Source organism: Castor canadensis, chromosome 12 (genome assembly GCF_047511655.1).
Source record: "Castor canadensis chromosome 12, mCasCan1.hap1v2, whole genome shotgun sequence".
Classification (NCBI taxonomy): domain Eukaryota; kingdom Metazoa; phylum Chordata; class Mammalia; order Rodentia; family Castoridae; genus Castor; species Castor canadensis.
This window is the reverse complement of record NC_133397.1, coordinates 62,449,744-62,459,910: the sequence shown is the minus strand read 5'-3', so window position 1 is coordinate 62,459,910 and position 10,167 is coordinate 62,449,744. Positions and strand designations below refer to the sequence as shown.

General features: G+C 51.4%; 1 long non-coding RNA gene across 1 annotated transcript; it reads left to right on the top strand.

Annotated features, from left to right (window-relative positions):
- The first annotated feature begins 1,752 nt into the window (after window positions 1-1,752).
- LOC141414839 (uncharacterized) lies at window positions 1,753-10,159 on the top strand. The gene is made up of 3 exons (XR_012439760.1): window positions 1,753-2,556; window positions 3,550-9,697; window positions 10,030-10,159. It is a non-coding gene; the product is annotated as an uncharacterized lncRNA (long non-coding RNA).
- Window positions 10,160-10,167: the final 8 nt, after the last annotated feature.

The following is a 10,167-nucleotide window of genomic DNA, read 5'->3' as shown; positions in this document are numbered from 1 at the left end:
TCTGGCCTGCTAGGGTCCCTCCTAGGGCTTTGGAGGCACCTGTACGGGTGAAGGACCTAAAGCTTTAGCTTCCTTGGCCTCACTATGAATTTGCTTCTGACACTGTGCCAAGTATTTTACATGCATTATCTGAAAAGAAAAAAGAATCCTCACATCTGCCAATTGCTCAGCAAGGCAAGACTTTATCTCCCCATTTTAATATGAAGATTGATCTTCAGAGAGATGAAGTGACTTGGCCAAAACTATACAGCTGGTAAGTGACAGAATGATGACTGGGACTAGGTCCATTGATTTGGGGGCTTGTGCTCATTCGACCATCCCTTGCCCTGAGTTGAGTTGCTTACTTATGTGGTAGGCTGGGAGGGACCTCTGATCCCAATGTCTCCTTTCCAGGTCCCCCTCAAGCTGTAAACAAGAGTCTCCTCTCTCCACAGTTGCTCTACAGTCAGCGCTGCAGCTGTCCTGGGGCTTGGAGAGTGACCGCATAGAGGTGGAAATTGGAATAGGGAAAAAGTAAGGGTTCTTGTAACAGAGCAGTGGGGCTCAGTGGTGGGTGCGCTAGGCTTGGGGATACCTTTGCCCTACAATGGAGAGTCATATGCCTCCCCCAAATCTAACCATGGCCCTTATCTGAGCTGAGCAAGCTCTGGGGCTGAGCAGAGCTGGATGCCCATATCCATGGCTCGAGTAGAGGGCCATGCAGCCTCCTCTTGGTAGCAAGGTAAGCTTCTCCGAGAAGCATGCCCTACTTCTTCCCCTCTCCATCCCTGCTCTTCTAAGGCTCCATTGCACCAAAGCTTATTTGGGTACTGAGGTGACGAGAGTGGCAGGTGGCCTTCCTGCTGCCAGATGAGAATCTCAGGAACATGAAGCTAAGCCCCTGACCAGCTGGTGCAGAATGGGAGGGGAACTGAGCATGCGTGACACCGCAGAGGACAGCTTGTCTCTGGGAGTAGGTGTCAGAACACCTATGCTACGAGAATGCATGCATCTACCCAGGAGATAAGTGGCCCAAACTTCCCTCTGTTGGTTGGGTTTCCATTTGATGGTTCTGCCATGTATCTTTCTCACAGTTGCCATTTGTCCTGAGGGCAATGCCTTGTCTCTTCCCAGAGGTTACAGCCTAGGGCTGGAGCTTTAACAGCTGGTGTCATCTTGGAGAGGCCTTGCAAAGCACTGCCATCCCCTTATTCTCCTTCAACTGGCTCCTGTTCTCCTTCCCCCATACCCCAAGCCTGTGTCTCCAGCCTCTAAATGCCAGGACTCTAATCTCTGCCTCCTCCTCCAATACAGGGCACTCCCACAGTGGGTGAGAAGGGAAAGGATTCTGTTTCTCCCCACTCATTGCCTGTTTTCTTTCCATGCTTTCTTCATTCTCCAGTCCCACATGGGGTGTATGTATGCCTACCCCATGTATTATGTTTTGGTCCCTCTCTTTTGACCTCCCTGCTCCCACAGATCCTCTTGCTATCTCAGCCCTGAGCATAAAACAGAAGGCTGTGCATCAGGATGTCCTTCAATGTGAGAGCTCCACCCTGATGAAAAAGACACAGTCTGGGGGCAAATGAGACCCATACCCATGTAGGAGGTACTTCTAAAAGAATGTATGCCACTTCCTGGTATAGAGAAAAGCCTAAGTGAGATAGGTGGCTTTCTGCGCAAATGTAGGATTCCCTATAGAATCCTACAAATGGGAGTGCACAGTTCAGGAAGCATTGTGTGTCCAGATGCACATGCCTCTGTGTGTGCATGTGTCAGGGTCTCTCAGTTGAGAAGGAGCTGAGATTGCTAACCTCTGAGTTCCCTGAGAACTTGAGATTCTAAGTGAAGTTAACTAGGACGTGTATCTGGACAAAGAAAGAAGTCCCTGTCTCACAGATTCTTTCCTCCAGTTTGCCTTAAGTCTTGGTGCTCCTTGGGCTCTATCCTAGCCTGCTTTTCTATCTGTGCTGGCTTTTCCACTCTTATGTCTTCCATCAACAACTGAACACAGATGGTCTAAATCTCCCTCTCCAGCCAGATCTGTCTTCTATACTCCAGACCTCTACATATCCAACAACCACCAGACAACTACACCAGAATAACCCATAACCACCCAGAACCTACTCTGGCCCCAAACCAACTCATCATCTTACCTCCAAGCCGCATCCTTCTGAGATCCCCAGCTCAGGATATCTCGTCACCGTGTACCCAGTTCCCTGATGGGGACCCCATCCCATCCTCCCACTGCAGTTGTCAAATGTGTCCACTTTTGGATTTCAACTCTAAATCCTTCTGAAATTTGTGCCCTTTTCTCTATCCTCACTGCTACAGCTGGCTTTAGCATTTAGTGAGCTGGATTACAGGCTCAGCCTCTAATGCAGATTCCCTTGATTTGAGTTCTAGAGGACATTGTATTTCAGCCCCCAAAGTGCAAATGGAGCCACTTGGACAAATCATTGAACCTCATGACTTCTCAGATTCTTCCCCTGTAAACTGAGGATAACAGCGTTCTCCCTCCTGGAGTTGCTGTAAAACAGTACATGAGAAGTACTTCATAAAGGGCCCAGCACATAGGTAAGTGTGGGCTATTATTAATTCATTATTGTTACTACTGTTATCATTATTGCCTGAGTTATTGCCATGGTTCCCCAACAGTCTTCCCTGACTCAGCTCTTCCCCTCTTCTCCACTCTGCACATTGGAGAAGCAACTGTGGTCCAGACTGAGGTCTGTGGAGATTTGAGTGTAGGTTCAAACCACCCTAGAGCCCTTTTTCTCAGCTGCTCAGTCACCTGCCTGCTTGCAAGTGTGAAGAATGAGTGAATTTGGAATAGCAGCACAGTGAGGAAGGAATGAAACCAATGGAGGGAAGATCTAAAGGGAGCACCCAAGGTGCTCCACATTCTCACATAGGCAGGATCTCAGGGTAGTAATCTTGTGGGGGTCAGGAGTAGAGAACACATAATGAATCTGGATTGAGGAAACATAGAGTTTTGGGGTAATGTTGGTGGACAGAATATGGTAGGGAGCTGGTGTCCTTCTAAGAACCTCTCAGGGCCTGCAGGGTAGGTACCAGATAAAATCCTGGAGGGATCACAGGCATGTGCCACAATAATGGTAAGAGGTAGTTCTTTCTAGGAATGGTTCCTCTTATTTTTGGTCACCATGCCAGTGCCTGGGAAGGGAACTAGATAAAGTTGGAGCATCTAAGTCTCAGGTGAACCTGAAGCTGGGTTGAGGTATAGGTGTGATAAGAAAGGTGGGGAATGCTCAGGTAGCCAACCACACAGCCTCTGAACTCCACCTCTCCATCTCCTTCTAGGAGGGAATATTTAAGAGTTGAGTCATGGGCAAGAGGAAATGAGCTGGTAGAGTTTTTTACTTGAAGTACAGAGCCCTGCTAACTAGGCCTTCAGGTTAGCTCTGAGAAAGGATCTAGTCAGTTGGCCGGCTTGCCTGCTGGAGGCCTCTGAACAAAAGCCAGCATGGATGGGAAGACAGGGTGGATGGTGGACTTATTTCTGGCACTGTCTCCAAGCTCTGAATGAGTGGCTATTTTTCCTCCTAGGCTTACCTTCTGCACCTGAGGCTTAGGTAGCTGCCTTGTCCTTCATCCCCAAGAATGGAAACCTTTGAGACGAGCAGTCTAGTACTCCTTGAGTACTGTCTTTCAGGCATAAAGGTCAGTCAATCCATCCTTCTCCTTCTAGCCATCCTCCAAGTTCAAGTGCACTACAGAACTTTGATTAGTAGGGAGAAGCCCAACCTATTCCCATCCCAACTGTAACCCTAAGGAGAGGGGTACAGCTGGACAGGCCACATGGGAGGACAGAGGGCACTGTACCTCTGTGAGTGACCTCTCTGAGGAGGCTTCCCTGGCACTGGGAGCTGTGAAGGGGACCTGGGACCCCTGAGAGCCATGGAGGGAGGGAGAAGGCTATACTCCAGTTTGTCTCATTCAGCTCATGCAATAATGAACAGTGTTCCTTTTAAAAGTCGACAATCTCACAATTTCTGGGATCCATGGGATTTTAGCAGCTTGGATGGAGAGTGAGGGAAGCAGTTTTTAACACCAAGCAACATGAAGGCAAATTCGCTTAGAGCCACCCAGCCACATCCCCAGCCTTTCACAACGGTGTTTTACCTTCCACAGAAGCTCTGGGTTCTCTGTCGTGCTGTTCTTTTTTCTTCCTGGATCCCAATTGTCAAGCCTTCAAGAAAATGCACTTCAGTCCTTTGTCATTGAGTGTAATTTGATAAACTGAGCAGAAACACACTGCTCTCCCCATCCTTTCAAAAACTGTTACTGCCAGAGAAAGGGGATGAGGGAAAGAGATCTGAGGTCTTTGAATGGACATTTAAGCAAGAGCGCACACACACACTCACACACACACACTGCCTCACACACAGACCAGGACACAGAGTTGCCTGGAGAGGCAGGAGGTTGAATCCCAGATTCTTGTGGGTGGGGGCCTGGCCCTGGGGTCCTGAGACAGATGCCCTCCCAGCTCCTAGCGACTCCCCTAGTTGCAGGCCCTTGTTGCAACCGCCCACGGGGCGGTGCCAGGGCAGGTTTCAGGCTATAAAGGGCTCTTGGCTCCCTGGGCCTGAGGGAGGTCCATCGCTGCTGCAGTGTCCCTGCCAGCCTCAGCCAGCTTGGGGCACTGCCGATGTCCCATCGCCACCGGGCAGGCTACTCTTTTCCAGGCAGTGCCGATTTGGACACAGCTGTCAGCTGCGTTCCTCCTACCTTCCATTGGCAAGTCTCTTTTTGGATTGCTTTTGGGCTGAGTTGGGAGTGGGGTAGGAGGAGAAGGACTGGGTGTGGGGACTTTGGGGAAGGATGGGAGATTCTCATTTCTTACAAAAAATAATCCTTCTGGGGCCAGTGTCTACAGCTGAGATTTCTGAGATGAGATATGAGGTGAGACTTGCTCCATATTCAGGCAAAGTAGAAAGCAGGAAAGTTTTTTCCCAAGGACTACCCCCTTCTCAGAGTGTTGAAGAGGGGTGGGTAAGGGGCTTTCTGAAGGGCTGGAAGTGAGTCAGGCCAGGCCTGCTTCTCCCTCTGCCACCTGGAGCCCTTTGGACGGTAATTGTTATCTATAAAATAAAACATTAAAAAAAATGGAATTGAAAGTATCTGGTGGGCGAGAAGATGGGGATTAGAAAGCTTTTAGGAATAAATTCAATTCATAGAAGGAGGATGTGACTTTGGATTTGGTAGTGTTGCAAATGACAAGACTCCATCTCCAAAGAGGTGGTAGGCTGGGTGGGTTTCTGGCAGAAGGTACTTTTGAAAAGGTCTGTAGATTCTCTAAATAGCCTCAGAGCCCCTGAAGCTGCAGGGGAGGAGAGTTTAGCCCCACAGGTGCCAGGAAGACAGAATCTTGGGCACTGTGGTGATTTTTACATCCAACCTAGACATCAGGGGTCCAGCCCCTCTTGCAATAGCCAGGGCACAGTCAGAGAATGTCCTCTAAACTGTCCTTGAGGACTGGGCACTGGAGGGTTATGGCCGGCCTTATGGTGCCTATTCTGGAGCCAGGGTGTGGAGGGGGAGAAGGGAGGCGAAACAGGCCTGGAGAGGAATATCTGGGTTCACAGCTAGGACCCAGGGACAAGGGATCCTCCTTGTTTCTCCGTTTCTGCTCCAATGGTGAAGGATCTACTGTCCTGGACTTGTAGACAAGTGGCCTCAGCACTGTCAGAAAGGGTATAGAGAGGCCTTAGAATGGAATGGGACCAGCCTGTGGCCCTGGGGGAGATAATGAGTTGCTGAGCACTGAATTTTCCAAGGACGCCTAGGTCCTAGAGAGCAGGAAAGGGCTGAGAATAGAGAAGACTCAGATGGAATCCTGGACTTTGTCCTTCCGGCTAGACTGCCCACAGTGAGTAGGAAGCCTTGTGAAACCCCTGTAGACCCTGAGTACACAGTCCTGCTTCCTATCTACTGCTGCCTAGTCTTTGCACTCTGGGCACTTGGGGAGACTGCCCTCACTTTTATCCTGGGCTTCCCCCATTTTTTGTTTGGTTCTGGCTGGAGGAATGAAAGGTAGTTTTAAGAAAAAGAAAGTGAATAAAAAGCAACTGAAAAAATTCAGGGCCAAAAATATGCAAAATTGAGCATAAAATTAAAGATTTCTTCTGATGTTGGCTTTAGAAGTCAGCAGCATGGACATTAAACAAAGGGTCTCACAGCTCACAGGATGTGTTCTGGTTCGTGGGAAAGGGAACAGGACCAAACAATGGAGATGAGCAGGAGGGACTTGGTCCCAGTTTTCTTGTCAGTACAAGATGAGATATCTAAATCTGATATCTAAGAACAGTGATACCTCAGAGTGCCGTGTGGATGTGAAATGAAGAGATTTGTTGGCTGCACTGGACTGCACACATGAGAAGGACTGGAAAGGGGACAAGTGCTCACTTTGGGTGTAGAAGGCCCAGGACAGACAACACTCCTGGGCAGCTTTGTGCCTTGATGAGGAGTAGGACTCCAGGCAAATCTTCCCCTAGAGTTTTCTGAGCACTGAGGTGTGCCTTGTCCATGGTTTGCATATCCCAATGGTGCCTGAGGTCTGTCCTCCATATTCTCCCAGCATCTTCTGCTTGGATGTGAATTTCATCCAAGCAGAACTAACTTTGAACCAGCATCCCAGACTGGTGTCCCAGTCTGTTCTCACTGATTTCAAAGTGCTAGGAGGGCTACAGAGACACTGCAAGCCCTGGGGTGTGTCATGGGCTAGACAAAGGGTTGCTTGGGAAGGGGCAGTGTCCAGGAGTTCCTGTGATTACCTACAGCCATCCTGGAGGGAAGGGGATGCTCACCGAGAGCAGGCAGATCATTTTAAGATCAGAATGCAAGAAATATTCTGACCTAGAGCCTATTCCTGCTCTCAGAATCTTGTGGCTTGAGTTGAGCCCCAGGTTTGGGGCAATCTATGCAGGGCTGGGGCCTGAGTGATGCTTGCTAGTAGTGGGATTGAGTCAGGAACAGGGTCAGTCTGTGACCAGGGTTAAAGGTCAGTCTGGGATTAATTCAGGAGTCTGTTTTAGGACAGGGTTATAGATCAGACTGAGGTCTGGATTAGGCTTCAGACTGGGCGTCAGAAGTCCACCTCAGGCTGCCCAAATAGTGTCTCTGATAGGATCTGACTGACTACTGGCCTTCCTCTGTCCCAGCCACCTTTTTGTTTGTTTGTTTTGAAAACAGGGTCCAACTATGTAGCCCAGGCTAGCCTTAAACTCACTGTGTAGCCCAGGTTGGTTTTCAACTCCACGTCCTCTTGCCTCAGCCTCCCGAGTGCTAGGATTACAGATGTGCACCAACATGCTTGACTCCAACCACTCTCTTAACAACCTGCTCCACAGTCTCAGCGTTCCCACACTGTACAACCTCCTCCAGGCAGTCTTACAGAGTTAAAGCAGCATGGCTCTCCTCTTCTTTTTTCCTCAGTACTATTTACAACTTGAACAGAGAGATGGTTCCTAGTAGGAAACAGCATCTATTGCTATAGGACTGTGTGTCTCTGTGGATATTCCTCAGGACCCCACTTGATAGCTGGACAGTAAGAAGGACCTAGAATTTTTCTCCATGCCCCTGTCCCCACTCCCACTCTACAAGTGAACAGGAAGAGAGACCAGGTAGGGGAGGATGAAAGGGTACCAAAGCCATCCAGGGGAAAGGGAGTGAGGGGAAAGCAAATGGAGTGTGTGGGGACTTCTGATCCTCAATGGACTCTTGGGTTGGTGGTCAGGAGGTGGGTGTTTCCTGGCTCTGTGACAGCAGACCTCTATGTATATGTTCTCTTGCATGTGCTCCGTATCTGCCCATGCATCTATTTGGATTTCTGTCCCATCATGTCCATGTCCATCCACCAATGGGTTCCCCAGGGTCATCTTGTTTATTTCACCACCTCTGTGCTAATAATACTGGGAATCTGGCTAGATTCTCAGAGTTCTTCAAGACATCACGACCTCAACAACCTCCCCCAGCCCAGTTTTACCCCAGTACTATCCTCTGATAGGGAATGGAGTAGTGCTGGCCTCATGGCTCCCTGTGGCCACTGCCAGATTTGACAGTCCTGAAAAATCTCCCAGGAGGGTGCTCCCTAGCTTTCTATCTCTGGAGTCACATTGGTTCTCACAAGGATTTCGTGGGTGTCCCAGTCCTAAGTGCCCTGGGGGTGGGGAGTCTGACGGCACTTTTGTGAGAACCTGCACGTAGGCCCTTGTCATCCATTAGGAAAGTCAATTAGGGAAGGGAAAGCAGGAATTGCTTCCTCTGGACCTGTAGTACTAGAGCTGTCCACCAGGTGGGGTTACAGGGCAGAGAGTGAGAGCCCAGATGACCCAGCGCTTGCCGCACCAGCCCAGCGTTGAGCTCTCCGCTGGCCGCTTCAACCTCAGAAGCGCTCACTCAGCGAGGGACAACACATACGCGCAGCGAGCGTCTTAGACGCTCACGCTCATTCTTTTCTACTGAGCACCAAAGCAGAACCCGTACTGGGTGCAGGGAAGGTGTTAGAGGGGAATCTAGTTTCATTTATACACACACCACCCTAAACTAAAGGCGGGATGTTTATAGTCTTTTGCTCCGAGAGTGCTAAAGTGCAGAGGCATGTTGAGGAAAACAGGATGCACGCGAAAGGGAGAGCCGCGTACTAGCCAGGCAGATGTCTGTCTGGGTTGGTGTGCACAGCTCCATCACAGGCTCTCTGGAGAGGCCATGGTGCAGACAGATGCATGAGTGCAGACATACAGACAGCTCCAGAGAGAACACAAAAACCTGTAGACAACCACCTCTCTCCACAGTCGTAGGGCAGATGCAGGACTGCACACACAGGTGCGGCCCCCGCCCACACGCACATCTCACAGAGCAGAAGCAAGCGCTCCGGACCCTCTGCGGCCAGCGCTGAGAAGGTGACCGCGCTCACCCGGCATGCTTATTTACTCATTTGTATCAATGAACGTTTGTACCCGGTACCACCCGCCTCCGGGTGCAGGGGCCGCCGCTTTTGTCCCAGGTGTCAGACACTCGCCTGGATCGGGGTTCCTCCGACGCTGCGGGAGGTGGACATGGACTACGAAGTGTGTGTGTGTGTGTGTGTGTGTGTGTGTGTGTGTGTATGTGTGTGTTGGAAGGGGGTGCCTCAGAAGTGTCGGAGAGAAGGGGCTGCGGCATTGGCAGCCCCGGACGCACATGGGGATAGGGGAACCTCCAGGCTCTGTAGGGTATGAGGGAAGGGGGACCTTGGCACCTAAGGTTTTTGGGATTCAGGGATCAGGGATGGGGACCCAGGTTAGCAAGTATTGGGAGTAGCAAATAAGGGGTCCTCCTATACGAGGTAGGAGCCCGCGTGGTCCCGCAGCATGGGGGCCCCGAAACCTAAACACAGGTTTAAGAGGCTCCTGGAGACCCCCTAGTTGAGAGGGTAGTCTGGCCGGGATCTCAGTTGCGGGGACTATGGCGCACGCGGGACTGCCTGAAGCAGGAGGAGGGGGCCAGGGACCCGGGAGGAAAAGTGGGAGGGAAGTGGCCTAGCAGCCAAGCGGGCACCAAGCGAGTGCGCACCGTGTGTGTGTGTGCGTGTGTGTGTTCGCGCGCGTGTCTCCTCTCGTCCGTCTGTAGGTGACGGTGCTGGGCTCGGCGAGACGCTGGCGAGAAGGAAGAGCAAGCGAGAGGTGAACTGAGTTTGATCCAGCGGCGGCTACAAGTGGGTCCCGGGCGGACGGCGGGCGGCGGGCGGCGGGGTGGCGGGGCGGGGCTGGAGGCCAGCGGGCGCTCACACGCTCCGACCGCGGGCCGGGCCTCTCACCACGCCTCCGGCTTTGTAAACCCGCGGAGGGGGGTTGATGGCGGGGCGCCCACGGCGCAGCCTCCCGCCTCTATATAAACACACGCACCGCCTCGCTTTGGACGCAAATCATATTGAGAGACGCTTTTCAAACCACCAGCCCTGAAATCCTGCCTTCTGCTTTCCCCCTCTTTCATTCTTTTTGCCTTCTTTTCTTTTCTTCCCCCCCTTCCCCTTTCTTCCCCCAACAGCAACTCCAGAGCCGAGAGACTGCGTCCCGGGACGGACTGCCTTTTCTTAATTGATACAATAGCCGGGCTCCGGTTTTCCACCTCCTCCCCCAACCCCACCCCGCCTCACCCCTCCCGCTCTCCCGCCCGCCTGCCCGC